Consider the following 9,449-nt stretch of genomic DNA (forward strand, 5'->3'; position numbering starts at 1 on the left):
GGGAAGAATGGATGGAAAGCCGAAAAGCCAGGTGCAATATAGATGTGCAAGATTAGGTAACTAACAACTAATTCCTGCCTGTCACCGATAACCGAACTGTTTGTTTAATCGTCATTGTCATTTAAGACAGATTTACTACCTTGAGATTGATAGTAGAATGAAACAAGGATGGTGGGAAGTTTATGACTGTCTCCTGCTTGTAAAAATAACCATACTGTTTGTTTCTTGCCATTGTCCCTGGGTAGATTTATCGCGTCCAGATTGTACCCTCAAAGCTTACGTCTGCAAGCTGAGAGGAAGGAGGTTGGGAGGGGGAATTGCGGTTAGGGACCTATATAAACACCCCAATTTTCTGTGTCCAGTGCGCTCTGACACTGAGAGGACCCCCAGTCCTCTCGATGTCCGCGTTGCCCTTTCCTGCAGGATCGTAATAAATTTTCCTTTCTACTTTCACCTTGAGATGCCTCTGTTGTTAATTTTTGGATTCATAAAATCCATCCCACACAGTTGGAGGTTCCACCGAGACTTAGTCCTCGCCTGGGAGGAAGCTGTCGCGTCGCGACCCCTGGGGCAGGGTACCCACTCCGTTTTTCCGGAGGCCCTGGGGTTTCGCTGGGGGAGAGCTCTTCCTGGCAGGACAAAAGATCTCGAAGAGAGGAACTCGGAGAAAGTAGAGATGAAATAGAATGGAGCTCCTGATTGTGCTAGCGAAGATTGCAGAGACTGCAGAGACAGCTGAGGAAGCTGGGTTGCTGATCGGTCCGTAAGTGGTGTGCACACGGCCCAGGGCAATGGGGCCTTGGGTGACCGGGAGGGGACGAGAGAGGGAGAAACTAGACAGTTGGTGTCTGTAGAGTCCCTGTCCCCTGGAGTGGGGTGGACGAGAGAGGGAGCACCTAGACAGTTGGTGTCTGTAGGGTCCCTGTCCCCCCGGTAAGACTTTGGGAAGTCTTGAGAAAGGAACAGTGTAAGACAGCTAATATCCCTGAAGGTAGCTCTCTGGGAGTAGGCTTAGAGATGCTGGGATAGAAAAAGAGAAAAGAAAGGAATCTGGGGATGTCTGGCAATCCCCCCTGAGCTTTTGGATTCTTTCTGTGGATTTCTCTCTGTATCTGTCTGTGTTTCTGTGTGAAGAGAGTGTGTTATCTCTAAGAGTGCAGCCCTTTCTTTCCCCTTCCTCTCTGACTGTGGCAGCAGGCAGCATCAGAGAGCGGGAGGGGGAGAAAGAGAGAGAAAAGTATTTTTAGGTGGAAAAGGGAAGTTGAAAAGGAAGTAATTAACAAAAGAAAGGTCCCTGGAAGGCTGGGGAGAAAAGGAAACAGGTTGAGAGACTGAACAGTCACTCATTAAAGAGAGTAAGAGAAGTGTCAGGAAGATATAATCTATTTGCATGGACAGTGTGAATAGAGGTTTTGAGAGTAAAAGTTTTGGAAACTTTTGGGAAGTTGTAGGAGAAGTGCTCTTTCTTTTTCCCTCCATTCCAAGTTCTGGCCAAATTTGGGGTGAAGAGAAATAAGAAAGAGAGTGGGAAACTTTTCCCTCAGATTTAAGGGAAATGTGTTATTCCTGATTGGATAAAGAAAGTTTTTCAGGAGTGAAATTCACCCAGGTGAAAGTTAGTTGTCCTGTCTCTGACCAAGCCAGGGCTGCGATAAAAGTTAGAGCAGCTAAAACCTTTTAGCAGATTCCCATCCTGGATCAGATAAGGGAAGAAAGTAATGGTAAGGAATTTGAGATTATCCTCCTCTGATTGGGAAAAGGGGGGAGGCAAGCAGAGGAACCTCTCCTCTCAAGCCCCCAAGTTCTTGCCGCCACACAAAGGGACGTGGCCACACCTCTCTCAAATTCATGGGGCATTTTAATTTGGCTAAAGCTAATATTTAAGGTATTGATGTATTAATGTATGTATTTATATATATTAATGTATTAATATATATAAATACCAGAATAGGATTAATAATTTCTATATGTGATAATCTGAAAACGTAATTGAAGTCATCTTATTTCTAAATTGTATTTTTATAGTTCTCTTAAGCTGTAAATTTGAGAAACCCTTGTGAGGTCTAAATTTTGTCATGTATACGAATTGATCTTTAAAAAGGGTATGATAAAAATGTGATAGTTTGAAACTGTTATATCTGGTTATGAGCAAGTAATATTACTTTTAAATCTCCATGTGTTGGTAATGAGATTGATGTTTCTATAATCTGAAATTTTTTAGAATTGTATTAGGTTAAGAAGCTGGACAATTGCTATAACCTAAGAAATCCAAGTTTTGTCTTTATCTAAAAGGAAGTTCAGCTAAAATTGTTTTTGCTATAGATCAAGTATTTATACAGGCCCTGTTTAAACAAGAATCTCCTCTTGCAATTTCAGTCAATTCAGGATACATTATAAACTGTTAAGAAATGTGATTTTATAATCTTTACAATGCTAAGAGTATTGGGCCTTAGAAATTAAAATGTTACCACTAGTGATTATGACTCCAGATTTGATTTGACCTATGTTGTTAGAAAAAGAAAACAATTCCTCTTATAATCTGGATGTTGTTATATTAAGAATTGAAATTGAGGTTTAACTGAAACAAAGATAAGGCTAATTTAATTGGGTATGTTCTTAATTTAAGAAACTAAGTGTCCTCCACATTGCAACATCTTTTTAACTAAGGAACTTTGTAATATCTAGGAATTCTGTATAAATATTTGAGAATGAGGACATCTTCCACCAACTTAGTTAATGAATTCTAATGTTTAAGGGTTAATTTGCTTTAAGGAAAGAAAAAAGAGATGTTGTCATTTTAAAACTTTCCAAATAATTTTCTTCAGAAAAGTTTAGTGAGTATTCTTTTTAACATCAGGATGAAAAGTATTTTTGTGATTTTAAGCAAGTTAGAGCTTACCAGTGTGTATAAGATTTAATTCCTAAAAGTGTCCCTTTCCTCCAGAATGAGTAAGCAGGGACATAAATCCATCAGCCTGTGAGGTTGGTCATTAACCTCTTTGTTTTGTTTAGGAAGCTGGAATGGGATTCCAGTATAGACAGTTATGTCAGTAAGAAGTACTAATTTATGAGCTATTTTTGCCTTATGGTTGAAACATAAAGGAAAGCTGAATAATGGGTTTGAGAGATTTAGAAAAGAGAAATAATAATAAAAAAAGATAAAAAAAATACAAAGGCATGTAAGAAGATTTGGGGACAAATGGGAGTTATTCAAGCCCTTCCTGTCCCCTACATAGTTGTTATGTTGAGAAAATATGAGGAAGTATTTTAGAAGACAGAAAAGATATGTACATTGATTTGATAATTATTAGCTCAATGAAATTTGGGACAGTACTATCTGAAGGACATTCATTTGCTATTTAAGATTCTATGGGACTTCAATTTACTATTATTTTAAGCTCTGATTACAGGGACAGGTGCCATAAAGCCAATAGTAGAATGACATGCACTACAGGTTGAGAACTACTCCTAAGCCTTGCTTTCAGCATCTAGTGACTATATGATCGTCTGTCAGGTGTGACTCATGCCTGGAATCAAACAGAGCTAAGGAAGTTTTTTCCTTCTGTTAAGATATATGATATTGTCCCTCTTTTCTTTCATAGCAAATTTATGTTGTCAAGAAGTTTTGTAAACAATGCTATATCTATTAGATAATAGATAGATACTGGAATATCTCTGAGTCACTACAATGGGATGCAAGAATGAATAGCTTACAATTTTGACCTATATTTCCCCAAATAAATATCATATAGAGATAACATCCTACAAAAGGAGGAGATGATTAGACAAAGATGTAATGTGATAGATATCTAATTAAATAGGAAAGCAAAATTTGAGAAAATTAACAGGATCAGATTGATTTCTCTAAGAATTATATACAGATGTATATTATTGGTTTATGCTTTGATAAATAGATTTTAAATTTGGATTTTTGCACAAATTGTATAAGATAATGGTAAAAGCAAGATTATTTCTCCTTTATTAAGGTATTTGTCTGATAGTTTAAAAAGGATACATGAGCTCATTTTTCTAAAGATTCTTATACCAGGTACAAGGTTTACGTAGGGATAGAAAACAACAGATAATATATATATAAACTGAAATTCTCTGAAGTTTCAAAAATGGAAAACCAAATTTGAGTGACTGTACTAAGTTATATTAAGTAAGAATTATCCAGTAATTTCAAATGATTGGGTAAATTGGTGCTCTTGTATAGTCATATGAAAGATAATATTCTTTGAAAATATTAATGGGAATAATTTAGAAGTTTGTAAAATAAAGATACAAATGTAAGGTTGAATCATTATCCCATAGATTAAGGCTGGGATTTAAAGTTACTCTGTATCTATGTGGAGCAAGGCCCTTAAATGTTTTAAGGTCATGTAAGAGCAATTGGGTATTAAGACAAATGGTGTAATTAATTACTGGAATTAAATCAGAGACATTTCCAGTTTGGGAGAAAGAATTTCAATGTGTAAGTCTCTTCAAGAGAGATAAGTTGTAGAATATTTTTGCATTGATGAACAAGTTAAATGTGGTTGTTTGAATTTGAATTCATTCCATGGTCCAAAATGTAAAGATGAAGTTAATATTTGAACCTATCATATTTATATGATTCAGTTCTTGAAGAATATCTCATTCTTTCAGATCAGGCACAGTTAGAGGAGAATAGAAGAGTCTGGGAAATTGATGCAAATGTGTTAGAACAATAACTTATAATCTTAATGGGAAGATTTTATGAACAAGGGAGAAAATGCATACAAGCTACTTAAGGCTCACTTTAAAGATGTTCCTTAAGAAACTGATTTTTGAAACTTGCCATTCAGAGACTTAATGGGACTGTTAACTGACTGTTTTTCTGAGTCTAACTCCAGGTGTGAATATCAAGGAAGGCTGTCTGAGCCACTGATCTATGATGCAGCAGCAGCCCTGTGAAGGACAGGCGTGGACTGCAGGTATGATTTCATGGTAAAGTTAAGAGGGCAACTGTTCAGCCTATGCTGAGGTGGGACCCTCTTGACTTGATCCCTTAGCTGAAGCTTGGCAGACTTTGAGCCTGGCTCAATGCAGCTTGCAGTTTGACATAACTTCTACCTGGAGTTGACAGGAAACTAGACTATAAGTTCCTGATCTCTTGGTGGCAAATTTCTATAATCAGAAAGTTTTGTAAGTACAGTAACGGATTTATTAAAATAATTGATTAAGGAACATCTTAGGTTACTATAGGACTGGGACTAGTGTTCCTGTGTGTGGTCCCATATAAATTAAGGGTAGTTTATAAGGGCCTTGTATAAGGTCTTGTAGAAGTTGGGGTCTTTTAATTCTTGGAAGAAAGAAGGAGTAGATCAAGTGCTTGTGAGAATATTATTTGGTTAATATCAAACTTGTCTAAAGTTTTGTTACAATTAGTCATGTTAAAGGAATGGTTTGTGGTTTATTTTGTAAATGTCATCAAGGAAACATGGCATGACTAAAAGGTTATAGAAATGATAACTCAAAGTTGTGTTGAGGTAACTTTTGTAGGTGAATGGAAGAAGCTGGTTCCTACAAGAAGACAAGAAGAAGAAGAAGATGCTGACAGGAGACGGGTGGAACAAATACCAAGGGCCAGAGGACTTCATTGATGATGCCAGACAGCTGTATAGGAAAAGACTTTTTGAATCTTAAAGGGACAATTGCATCATTATTTTCTTTTGGGTGTCTGTATCTGTATTGATAAAGGGGACTGCCCCTTTGATTTATCAATGTGTCAATCAGTCCTTCCCATACTTACTTAAAGGGGTAATGAGTGAACCCCAGAAAGGATCATTCAAACTTATAGACCAGCTACTTGGGCTCAAGATGGGAGCCGAGGGTGTAGAACCCCAATTTATATCCTAAATAGGCTAATTAGGCTCTAGGAGAAAATACATCAAGATTGGCGTGAGAGGTCTTCATTGAGCAAATAAAAGAGGAGGGTCTGTGTGGGACGAGTGAAGACCTCTCATAAAAGGGAACAAATTAAATAAATAGAAATAAGTAGGATAGTGAGTCCCATTTCTCTACTTAGATATTTTCCCCTCCACAAGCTTAGCTAGTGACCGTAAGGCCCCCGAGGTTAAGAACAGGTCCTGTGTATTTACCTAATGGCGAGAGGCCTGAAAGAAAGAAGGGTTGAGGTGAATAAGTCAGCAACCATAAAATTCTCTGAGGATAAGGATAAGACACAGGATACTCACCCCCTGTACATTGACCCCAAGATAAGAGAACCTCTGTTTGGGGAAGAATGGATGGAAAGCCGAAAAGCCAGGTGCAATATAGATGTGCAAGATTAGGTAACTAACAACTAATTCCTGCCTGTCACCGATAACCGAACTGTTTGTTTAATCGTCATTGTCATTTAAGACAGATTTACTACCTTGAGATTGATAGTAGAATGAAACAAGGATGGTGGGAAGTTTATGACTGTCTCCTGCTTGTAAAAATAACCATACTGTTTGTTTCTTGCCATTGTCCCTGGGTAGATTTATCGCGTCCAGATTGTACCCTCAAAGCTTACGTCTGCAAGCTGAGAGGAAGGAGGTTGGGAGGGGGAATTGCGGTTAGGGACCTATATAAACACCCCAATTTTCTGTGTCCAGTGCGCTCTGACACTGAGAGGACCCCCAGTCCTCTCGATGTCCGGGTTGCCCTTTCCTGCAGGATCGTAATAAATTTTCCTTTCTACTTTCACCTTGAGATGCCTCTGTTGTTAATTTTTGGATTCATAAAATCCATCCCACACAGCAGTACTATTCCTCTCTCATTACTTAAAGGGGATGATGTTCCCTCTAGGATGTAGTTGATGAGGCACTTGGGGGGCCTATGGATTAAAGCAGTATTTGAATGCCCTCTGTGAAAATGTTGGTATTTCAAAGAATAAAATATCTCTCTAACTCTCAGACTAAAATGGCGAAACATGCCCCTGGTTTGGGGGGGGGGTTTATGTTGTTTTTTTTTATAAACAGATAATCTGTTTTCTCCATTTCAATAGCAGTATGATTCTTTCCAAGGGAAGATGGTGTCAGGATCCATCTGTTCAAGTGTGTTTGTAAGAATGCTTTTGTTTTCAGCCGAAACGTAAGGGAAATTTTCGTCACAATCATTTCAGTCCATTGTGCATCAAGAACAGTGCTGTTTTCCCTCAAAAAGAAAAGGTACTTTGAGGGTAATGGAGGCTCAGAATGTTTCTTCTTCCACCGAAAGAGGAAAGATGAAATTTTCAGGATTTAGAATTTTCTGATAACCAGCTACCTTTCCCCTCATTGAGCTGTTCTGTCTACTCAGAATTGCAAAAACTGAGATTTGGAAAGAACATTAGTAAATCATCTAGTCCAGCCAGTACCCAAAAGCAATCCTTAGTGTAACATACCTGAGAAGTGCTATCCAGACTCTGCCTGAAGACCTTGTGTGCCTCAGTCTTCCTTTCCGTTTCTAGTGGATATTGAATGGCCAGCCCTGAGGCCCTTGACAACTTCCTACCCTGGGAGAATTAGTTGGGATATTCTAAACAGTTGTATCTTCTCTATAAATGGCTTTGGTTTTGGTTTTGGAGTTTTGGGGGTTTGTTTGGTTTTGTTTGTTTTTTTTTTAGAATGAGGCCTCTCCTTTTGTCATTCCCTGCTCTTAGACCACTTGCCTGTCAAGATGACTCACAATTGGGGGGCGTTGAATAAAAATAAGGGGGCGGTGGAAGCACAAGGAAAAAAGAGAAAATAAGAAAATTTTGAAAAACTGTTCTTACATGTTTCATCTGTTGTGTAACAGTTTAAAAAGTTGTAGTGATTACATTATTTTCCAAATAAACATAAGAAATGCAAGTTAAGTTTCAGTAATAAAAAAAGAAAAAAAAATTGGAAAGACTTGCACAAAATAATGAAGAGTGAACTGAGTAGATCTAAGAGAATAATGTATACAGTAACAGCAATATTTCTTTAAGAATAACTTTGAATAAGTTATTTTGATTATTATAAATACCCAAATTAACTATAAAGGTCATATATATATATATATATGTATATACATATATATATATATGTATATACATATATATATATGTATGTATGTATAGCATGGGAAGGGTAGGGAAGAAAAAGAAATTTAAATGACAAATTTGTTGTATATTTGAAAGGAATAGCAAGTAGTGCATATTTGACTTGAAATTTCATGTGCAATCTTTTTTATTGTACTCAGTTATGTAAATGCTCATTTTATTCCATAAATTAAAAAAAAAGTAAAATAATTTAAGATGATAGTGTTTGGTGAGGGTGGGGACGTGATATGCATCATCATCATCAAATGTATTAGCATGGAGTTGATTCTTGTTTAGATCCCTATAATTTCTCATACATATTTACCTTTATCTTTTTCTCTCTTTTCTAGTCTTTGTATTTCAGAGTTTCTGCACATTTCTGGCTTTCACATAAGGAATTTTTGGAAGTTCTCTATTTCATTAATAATCCATTCCCCTCCTCCCAAACCCAGACCCATTGTATATTTATACACAGTCTGGCTGGGCAAGTTTCTTGGTTGTAAGACTATAGATATCAGTAGAGATGTAGATGAAGACGCAGATACTGATATAGATACAAATATATACATGAATATATATATACTATATATATTTATACACACACATATATACGTATATAAATATATGTATACATATACATATATACATATATATATATACATATACACAGAAACACACATTCATTTTTTTTTTGCCTTGTCAGATATGATACTCTATATTCTCCACTCTTTTTATAATAGTGGCTGTTAAATTTTGTGTAATGCTGTCTGGCTCCTTGGCATTCTGATTCTTACTTTCTGCTACCTTGTGCTATTTTTTATTTGACTAGGAAGCTTTGCATTTAGGTGAAAATCTTCCTAGAATTTTCATTTTGAGGTCAGAAGGTGATTGGTGGATTATTTTCATTTCTAATTTGCATCTTTATTTTCAGGCATCTGATCAGATATAAGATTAATGGAAATGTAATATCTGACTCTGTTAGTGGTCATTGTTTTTATATAGTCCATTTGTCCTGCTATTATCTCTCCTTGATCTGTTTTCTAGGTCAGATCAGTTTTTTTTGCTAGGAGATACCTTATATTATCATCTAAGTTTTCAATATTTTGCTTTTATTTTAATATTTTTGTTGGATCATGTGTTTTTCTTCCTTATTAGAGTATGAATACTTGATCATGTAATCCTGTCCATATGTTCAAAAGCATATGTTTGTCCATATTTCTCTTGACACCAATGTTTTAGAATCAAAGTTTCTTTTCAAGAGTGGAATATTCATCATGAATAACTGGAAATCTTCTTTCCTCTTCTGTATCATCCCCTGTTTTACAGATTGGTTGGGAAGACTAATAAGATAATATTTGAAATCTGCTAGCATGGTACCTGCTGAGCCATCTCCAGTAGT

Source organism: Trichosurus vulpecula, chromosome X, assembly GCF_011100635.1.
Source record: "Trichosurus vulpecula isolate mTriVul1 chromosome X, mTriVul1.pri, whole genome shotgun sequence".
Classification (NCBI taxonomy): Eukaryota; Metazoa; Chordata; class Mammalia; order Diprotodontia; family Phalangeridae; genus Trichosurus; species Trichosurus vulpecula.